The sequence below is a fragment of the Geospiza fortis genome, unplaced genomic scaffold, assembly GCF_000277835.1.
Source record: "Geospiza fortis unplaced genomic scaffold, GeoFor_1.0 scaffold392, whole genome shotgun sequence".
Taxonomy (NCBI): domain Eukaryota; kingdom Metazoa; phylum Chordata; class Aves; order Passeriformes; family Thraupidae; genus Geospiza; species Geospiza fortis.
Genome location: NW_005054541.1, coordinates 83,231 through 92,761, shown reverse-complemented (window position 1 = coordinate 92,761; position 9,531 = coordinate 83,231). Strand labels below are relative to the sequence as shown.

Below are 9,531 nucleotides of genomic sequence, written 5' to 3'. Positions count from 1 at the left end.
ACAATAAATCTTCTTCTGTGTTGAATATTCTAATTCTCACTAACCAATCTAGTACAAGATACAAATCCTATAGCATTTACATACAGCCTATAAGAATCATTACATTACCATCCTGTGTTACATTTTAAACCCTAAAAACTCCTCTTTGGGCCCCTTCTGCCAAGCTGTAGGGTCTGCTCTGACCCTTGGACCTGTCTGCAAGCAGAGGGTGTTGTTCCATCAAAAGGGGATCACCTTCAGCCAGCCACACCATTGTTTTCCAGCTGTTCAGTAACTGAGGTATCTCAAAGCTTGCTTTCATTTCAATCTCACTTATAGTTTCCATATTCTCAAAATCTTTTGCCAGACAGTCATATTGATAAGGCTTTCCTGTTTCATCTTCCCCAACACCGGGGCACTGGGATGCTCTGCTCCTGCATCCTCCAGCCACGGGATGTCAGGGCATTCTGCCCTCCCCAGACATGGGGTATCCCAGCTCCCAAAGCCTCACAAACCACCCACCAGTTTGCAGCCAATCAATTTTAATGAGTCTCTAATTAATCCACCCTGATAATTTGGTCTGAATCTGCACTAATTCGGGTAAACACATCTTTAAAACAGGATGAACACAACCATTTCCTCTGTGGATTGTTTTATGGCATGGCTTTTTGTTGGTTTGGGTTTGTTTTTGGTGATGAGACTCAGTAAATTGAAGCAGGAAACAGATTGAAGGCCACAGTCCAAAAGTGTTAATCAGCAGTAAAAAATTTAAAACCTATCCCTGGAAAAGCCACGCTGCTCCATCAGCAAAAAGAGAAGGGGCCAAACTCCCCTTGTGCTGTTGTGAAAACTCAGGGATCCTTTTAGATGCTTCCTTACACAGCTGGGGGGAGAACCAGAGCAGAGATTTGGACTCTGCTTAATTCTCATTTCTCTTCCCCTTACATTGGTTTTGTGCTCCCAGGGATCTCTCTTGCAATCCTGAGACATGCAGCCTCCCCTTGCAATCTACTCCTGTGTAAAGCAGGAGTAAAGTAGCACCAATTTCAGCTCATTACATGTCTGCAGGTGCTGTTTCCACTTTAATGAGACGACTTGCAAGGAAATCTGCTGCTGGCTACCCATGGTAACTCCTCAATCACAGAGGATTATGGAAAAAACCTCAGGCTGCCATCCCTTAGCTTCAAAAAGCTCTGAAAAGTCTCTATCAGGGGCTTTTTGATGGTGAAATTGTAGAATGAGTGATTTTAGTCAACTAAGAGCCAGTGCTGTTTCCTGCAGATGCAGAATCTGATGTGCCTTTCCTTGCTGACTTCCCTAGATGTGTTGTTGCAACTTTAAAATTGCCTTAAAATGCTGATTTGCAGCAATTTCACGAATAAAGAGTCAGGTGAGCCCAGCAGAGACTCTCAGTGCTGTGAGTTGTCACATGTGCTCGTATCCAGCTTGAAACTTGCTCTGAACAGGGGATGGGCTTTGCACAGGATGGGAAATGGGTCTAAACTGCTGAGATTTGTGGCAGGAAGACAGTAAAATTAAAGTAAAATTAAGTAAAATTAAGTAAAAGTAAAATTAAGCATGGTCTGTGTCCTCACTGTCAAAACCAACAGTCTTTAAACCTGCTCCATGTGACCTGGAAATAAGCCATAAAATTCCAAAATAAAGAACTGCCTTGACTTTCTTTTGAAAGAACTAATTCAGTAATTAACTAGTCATTCCTGTGTGCAGGAAGCTAAGAATAGACACTAATAGCATTCAACTGGTAAGTTTTATTCATGAAACCTCTCCTACATGTTGCACATAAACTTGGGGATCTGAGGATGCTACTGGAAAATAAACCAAATAGTTTTTCTGAGACAGTACCAGTTTCCAGAACACCGTGTTTATAAAAGACTCTCTCCTTTATGCCATCTTAAAACCTGGTAAAAGTGATATAGGTAGGAAGAGAACTGCTTCAGTCCTTTTATTGATAGCTTTTATAAAAGCACTATGAAATTTGGGGATTTCAGTCTCAGGTGCTGTGTATACAAGATGATCTGACTTGACTGAAAAAGAAAAGAGCCCTGCACACATCATCACTGTGCACTGCCTCAGCCCTCAGCTTCTTCCCCCTCATCAACAACATTTTATCAGCCCTGGATACCTGCAGAGGATCTCCAGTGATTCCCAGAGCCAGGGAGGTGAAAAACCAGAGGAGGAGCTGTGTTCATCACACCTGCTCAGGTTTCCTCAGTGACTGGGTTGTCCTTCATTACTCTGCTTTCTCGGGGCTCTCTGTGGTCCTGGCTGACCCTGAGATGTGTCAGAGTCTCTTTTCCCAGCCCGGCAAGCGAAGAAGGAGTCAGGATTCCTCTGCTCTGGTTTTCAAGGTTGTTTATTTTTCTGTTATCTCTAACATTCTTTCCCTGGCCTGCTGAGGCCCATTCAGCAGGTCAGTCAGTGGCACACTGACCACCTTCAGCGTGGTGTTGCCTTTTTATACTAAAAACTACGTGTACTTCATTTACAATCACTTCCCAATACCTATCACCTGTGTTAGACAGTGAGCTTCTACTCTAAACCAATCTAAAAGTGCCAGCATCACCCAGAAGATGGAGGCCAAGAAGAAGGAAAAAGGACAAGGCACACCCAAATTCCTCCATCTTGGGACCCCAAGCCCCCATTCTAAAAACCCCAAAATTTTACTTTTCACCCTGTGACAAACTAACTATCATTCTACTTAAACTTTCAGGGCTTGCAGATCTTCATATATGGTTGGTAATTTTTTCCATGGGTCGAAATCAAAGGCACAGGGGGCTTGGGCTCTGTGCCAGGGTCTGTGAGCCCCCTGGCAGGGCTGGAGCCATCCAGGGCAGCCAGAGGGATGTCCTTGGTCCCAACTTTTTCCACCGAGTAGTAGTTTCCCAGTGAGAGGCTGAGAAATGCCAAATCCTGATTCCTGGTATTTGCCCAGTGATGGGATTTGCTCTTGCATGCATTTTACAATATTCTGGGATTGATTTGTGGACGTAGATGGAGCAGCACCAACATAAACCCTGAGTGATTCTGTGGTAAAACTGCTCTGTGCATCTTCTGCTCTCTTATAGGGACATAGAGGGATCTCAGGAGTTCCTGGGCTGAACCTCCTGGAATTTGATGGGTATAAAACAGCTTTCCATGAGATTCCTGTCTGCAGCATGAGGGGTGTGCCTGGAGGTTGTGTCAGGCCCTTAAAGCCTCCTTTGTCCATCTAAACAGAAATTCTGTTTTCCCATACATTCAGAAAACACCCAGGTGTGTCTCCCATCCATCCCTGGGATCTGCCCCTTTCTTTAATCCTTGAATCTCTCCCTTGCTTCCCTAATTCAAGCGCCCAGAATGTGCCATTTCTGTCTGGAAGCTGCTTCACCCTCGTTTTGCAGCCTGTGGGATGTGTTTTCCTGTGCTTCAGCAGCTCTTGGAGCAGACACTGCACTGCCAGCAGCCTGCTCCTGGCAGGATTCCTCATTAACAGCCACGGCAAGTGACACCTTCCCTGCACAGCCTTGCTCTCCCCTCCCTGACCCAGCAGCTCCTGAGGAAAAACAGCTTTGCTCCCACCCTCAGGGACTTGTTGCCTACTCCTGAATTTACCATGGGGGTGCAGGAGCTGTTTCCTCTCCACCCTCCTGCCTGTTGTGGTCTCCAGGGCTCACTTAATCTGCTTTAACTCCATCCTGCTGACTTCTCTCTTTGGAAGCTCCTGATTTTCTCCTGACATGGGGAGGATTTGGGGTCTGTGTCCTCCCCAGACCTGGAATTGCTTTTCCTTTTCCTCAGCGAGTGTGTGGTGCTGGGGGTTAAAGCATCCTAATTGGCAGGAGAGGAGGCTGAAGCAGGAATTCAGGAGAGAAACCTTTCTAAAAGCTCTGAATTGTAACAGCCCCTCAGAAATGCCATTGCCAAGGAACCAGAAAGTTCCTGGGCATCTGAGGATGGATTTATCAGGTATCTGTGTGGGGAAGGAGGGATCTAGCAGAGCAGAGGGGTTGTAAGAGCAAGATGGATGAGCTGAGCAGGGGATAAGGACAGAAAAGGGATGTTACAGTTCTAGGACAGGCAGGAAGGATGGATTCCATCAGGAATAAGGATGGATTTGTGGCTGAAGCAGCAGGTGCTGGTGTGACCTTGCTGGGACACTGTGATCCTTCTGTCCAGGGACAATAAATTCAGCCCAGAGCTGAGGAGGGTGATTTATGATGTAAGCCTTGCAGAGTTTAGCAAAGCAAGGCTGGAAGAGGTCTGACTGCTGTCCACAGACATGGGGAGGGAGAGATGGACCCAGGAGAGAGGAAAATCATTGAAATAAAGAAGTTTTAGCACAAGGATAAGGAGGAGCAACTATCCAGCAGTGGCTGGGGTTGGAGATCAGGAGAGCCCAGTCCTTGGAGGGAGAAGCTCTTGGGATCAAGGAGCAAAGCACCATTTCAACACAGAGCTGGTAATGTTCATGCCCGGGAGAGAAGCCTGTGGCATCTACATCCTCTGGAAGTGCCTTTCAAGAAGAAATATGCCCATAAAACATAATTACCCTGATGGAGGAGCAGCATTATGGGCAGCAGAGGCTGGGGAGGTTCAGCCATGGGTTGACCCCAATGATTTCCCCTGGTGGGACTGCAGAGATCCATCTGTGCCTGCTGGTCCCCATTGTCTCTATGGTACCATTGTGGAAACAGTGTAAGAAATGTTCCCTAAGGTTCATTTCTTACCCCATGGTTCATTTCCTTATCCCACTATTTTTTAAAAAAGTTAATTATGATGGTTACACTGATATCCTTAATTAAGGACTTTTTCCCTACCTGGTAATATCTCAAAGCCTTGGGATATTATCCAATATCCCAATGCCTTGGCATTGTTTGAAATTATTCAACTCAAACCCAGCAATGGCAACAAAACAAGGACGTAAAAACGTGGGGAAAAGCCAGGGCAGGCTGTCACCTTAATGAGCTGCTGTCACTTTAATGAGCTGCAGGGCAGGGCCTGTCCCTGGGCCAGGGAAGTCGCCTGGAATGAAAGTCACACCTGGCTGTAAACAGGGTGGCAGCAGGGGCAGTGCCCATGAACGTGGGGACATGTCCTGTGCTGGCTTAACCCGTGGTGGGGTGAACACAGGCAGCCTCTGCAGCAGCATTTTCTGGCTGCAGCAGTGCAGGGAAAGCCCCAGTATATAGACAATAATAATACAATGTGGAATGTTAGAATAATAAATTATATATATATATATATATAATTCAGAATTAATTTATAACAAATGCTAATATATAGTAATAATTTCAATAGACTGTGCAGGCAGTCAAGCTTTTTTTTTTCAGTACTTAAACAAAAGATAAATATTTCCAAAACTTTCAGATCAAACCTAAGAGGAAATGAGGTGGTGCAGGGTGACTTTAACCCCTTGGTCAGCTGGTGTGAGCAAGCAGGTGATTCTCCCAGAATATCCAGAAAATGCAATGAGATGGAGCAAGGACAAGAAATTCAAGTCCTGGGCTTGGGATCCCTACAGAGATCCTACACTCTGAGTGGGACATATAATATAATATAATATAAATAAAGCAGACAGCAGGCTGGGCTTTCACCCAGGACAGCTGGCAGGTATCCAAGATTCCCCTGCAATGAGTCCAGCCTTATTCCAATGAGGTGGCTCCAAAATTCCCATTAGCATAAACCAAATGTAGCCCTGCAGTGTTTCAGAGAGCTACACATCCAGAGAGCAGCAAATTCCACTGCCTGTGGTTATCCCACAGTTAAGTGAAGGAGTCAGAATCCCCTCTGGTTAAGTCCTGTTCAGGCTGTCTGTCCTAGTAAAGAGCAGAATTATCTACATACAGGAACAGATTTATATTCTTTATCTATGTATAGATATATTGTGTGTATATTATGTCTATATTGTGTGTATACAATATATATTATGTATATATAATATCTACCCATTAGAAGAATATTCCTTCCTCAGTTTCCCACAGGTGAGAGCACACCTGCAGGGTTGTGTCCAGTTCTGTGCTCCCCAGCACCACAGAGCTCATGGAGAGAGCTGATCCTGATCCCTTCACCCAGGAATTGTCTCCTGGGAAGATGAGAAGCCTTGGGGAAAAAGGAAACCAATAATTATCTGATTTGCTTCTCCTGTGTTTTGCTCCTTTGGAATGTGTTTGGAGATTGTTTACCCACAGGTGGTTGTTTCATTGGATTCTGCTGTGCATTATTTTGGCGTATTGGCCAACCAGGGCCAAACTGTGTTGGGACTCTGGAGAGCATCACAAGTTTTCATTATCATCTTTTTAGCCTTCTGTAAGTATCCTTTCTGTACTCTTTAGTATAGTTTAGTATAGCACCACTAATATAATAGAATAGAATAGAATAGAATAGAATAGAATAGAATAGAATAGAATAGAATAATATATGATAATATATGATAATATATGATAATATAAATATATAATATATACAGAAAGATACACTGTATATCTATAGAAAAGAGGTAGGTGCTCATAAGGCATCTGCAAAACAGAGTTGCTTCCAAATTTCTGCAGAATAATTCTGGCTCCATGGGTTTTGTCTATTCTCTCATGTAATATTTTGGTTCAGCATCTTAAAACTGAATGAACCATTTATTATCAATAAGATGTGGAAAAGAAAGATTTAAAATCTCTCTGGGATGGAGATAATAACAGTCCTGAGAAAAGTGCAAATAAAGACAAATGCAAAGAGATAAAAGGCAGGAAGTCCTTTATTGAGGGGTAAAGGCAGAGCCACAAACAGACTGTTTTCAAAATTTAAAACAAATACAGACAATAGGATAAAAATCAGAAAATTGTATTTTCCCCCCTCTCCTTAAAATGAATTCCAAAGCTTAATTTTGGTTGGGTTTGTTATGCTTACACAGCTTGGTGGGTACACCAGGGAGGAGGGAAACACCAGTCAGATACCAGAGTGGATAAACAATGAGCAAAGACATCCCTTCTCTGAGCTCCCTGCAGCTTCCAGAGAGGGGATGTGGGAGCAGCATGTTAAAACACAGTCTTTTAAATCTCTTTTTTCCTTCTTCTTTTTTTTTCTCCTTTCCAGACAGCTACTGTACAAAACCAAACAGAAATTTGTAATAAATACCTAACACAAGAGGCTCAGTACATTGCTACAATCCTTCACTGAAGGGAAACATATATATATATACACATATATATATATAGCCTAATATATAAAACCTCTTTGACTTAAATCAGAGTAAAGGCTACTTGTTTTTACAGAAACCCGGGGCAGGAATTCCACTTAGCATCACCCACACCTCAGCAGAGCATCACTGCCTCTGGTCCCCCCTCCTGGGGGATCCCCACCTTCCCCCTCGCTGGAAAAGCAGCAGGATTTGCCCTAAACAAGGAATTTTTACATCCAGTGAAGCAGCCACGCAGTGATTATAAAAACCTGGAAAAGCCCCTTGGCATGCACACATTATCCTGGGTGATAAATACAGACATTTTCCTTGGCACTGCCTCAGATTGATGTTCCTGACCCATCCTAAATGCTGGTGCTGACACTGGAGAGGAAACACATGCTGGCTTTGAGTTTAAAACCCTTGCAGACTCAGAGGGGAAAAAAAGAAAATAACCCTGCAAGGCTACATGACTTTAGCATCCAGCTATTTGTTAGAACTTAAATTCCTGGAGATTAATTAGCAGATGTAGAACATTGCCCAAAGGTAGGTCTGTACCACAGCACAAACAGCTCTGCATCCAAACTCTGCAGCTGGCCTTCAGGTTTTTCTTCCTTTCCTAAAAAAACCAAAGGAATCAAGCACTCAAACCCTCAGTCCTGGGCTGTAGCTCCTGTGGTTTTGATAGAAATCATGATGTATGGAAGATAAAACAGGAATATTTCATGTTTTGAGGTGAATAGTGAGGTTTCTGTCTTCAGAGCTCATCCCACCATCCCATTCCAAACCTGTCTGGACAGCCTGGAAAGGGTCTCACACGAGCTTGGCTCGCTCAGGCAAAAGGGACAAGGAAAAGGATTTGCTCCATAAATGTGAATGGGGAATCTGACACATCAAAAATTCCAGCCCTCCTCCCCTTCCTATGAGAAAAAGGCAGATCCCACTGGAAATTCAACATTTTGCTGCCAAAAAGGAAGCCAAGGCAGGGTATGAGAGGAGCCTGGAGATACTGAATTGCTCATCCAGCAATAGCAAAATCTTTCCAAGTTCCATCCCTGCTCCCCAGGCACAGGCTGCTGCCAGCACATGGCCAGTGATTGCTGTGGAAAGGGCAAAGTTCAGGGTCTGAACAGCCATCTGTGCTGGGGCCAGGCAGCAGCTGGGCTGGGGAGAGGGCTGGGGCTGCTTCCCACTGGGAAAGAGCAGCTCCAGCCTTGCCAGGCTTGGCTCTGCACTGAGAACAGCTCAAGCAAGGCTGGAGCTGGCACCAGATCTGAGCATTCTCAGATATCCCAGGAAAGCAGAGGTGAAGAGCAGCACTGGTCACCTCTGGCACCATCTACAGATCCTGGGCTCATCCCTGCTGCAAACCAGGCTAGTGAATTATCTCCAAAATTACAGCAGAGCTGAAAAAATGAGGCCACAGGGGACTGAAGGACAAGGGTGGGAAAGGAAACGCTGGCACACCAGAGTGCCTGCTCCAGAGGGCATCACAATAGGCATTTCAAAGTCAGAGCACTGCAGAATTAAGAATTAATTAATCCTAACAGTGGCCCTGTAAGACAGATCAGGTGTAATTAAGCCCTGGTTTTATAGCTGGGGAAACAGAGGTGTGGGGTAACAGCTCTAGGAATAACCAGAGATGCTGGGGGTATTTGGAGACAGAGGTTTGTCACCTTGTAGATTATAAATCCAGCAGAAACCACCTCTCACCTGTCCTCCTGCCTGATTCATGCTAGGATCTGGCTCTCAGCTTACTCCTTCTCCCATTCACACAAGCAATTTATCTCCCAAGTGAAACCCACAGCTGATAAAACACTCCTCATGCTCCAGGACACCCACACTGCTGCAGGGAGGGGATGGCAACCCATTCCATGCCTTTTGTGAAGAGATCCCAGTTTTATCAGCAAAGACATCCACCCTGGACCTCCTTGACCTGCAGCTGGGATGGGGTGACAGCAAAACCAGGCTCCCCATTTTCTCCAGTGCCAAACCCCAGCAAACCTTACAAAAGCAATCTGCAACCACATCCAGCTCTTTGGAAACACCCTACAGACCTGCTTATTTTTCCCTTTAAGTTACAACTTGCCTGCGAGCAGCCAGCCAGAAAGAAAAGGAAGAAAGAAAGGAAAAGAAAAGAAAGAAAGAAAGGAAAAGAAGTGATTCCTCCCTGTTTTGCTGCTGTTATTCTCTCCACTGAGGTAGACATCGATGTGGTGGGGATGAAGCACTGGAGAGCGAGCCCATGGCACCCTGGCTGTCCTGCCCCAGTGTGGTGGAGCCCGGGGCACCCTGGCTGTCCTGCCCCAGTGTGGAGGAGCCTGTGGCACCCTGGCTGTCCTGCCCCAGTGCTGTGTGACACGCTGGCCGGAGTCACCCAGCGGGCT

At 45.2% G+C, this 9,531-nt stretch overlaps 1 protein-coding gene across 1 annotated transcript in view; it reads right to left on the bottom strand.

Moving 5' to 3' along the window:
- ADAMTS8 (ADAM metallopeptidase with thrombospondin type 1 motif 8) overlaps positions 1-9,531 on the bottom strand; it is a 30,183-nt gene that overhangs the window by 1,169 nt on the left and 19,483 nt on the right.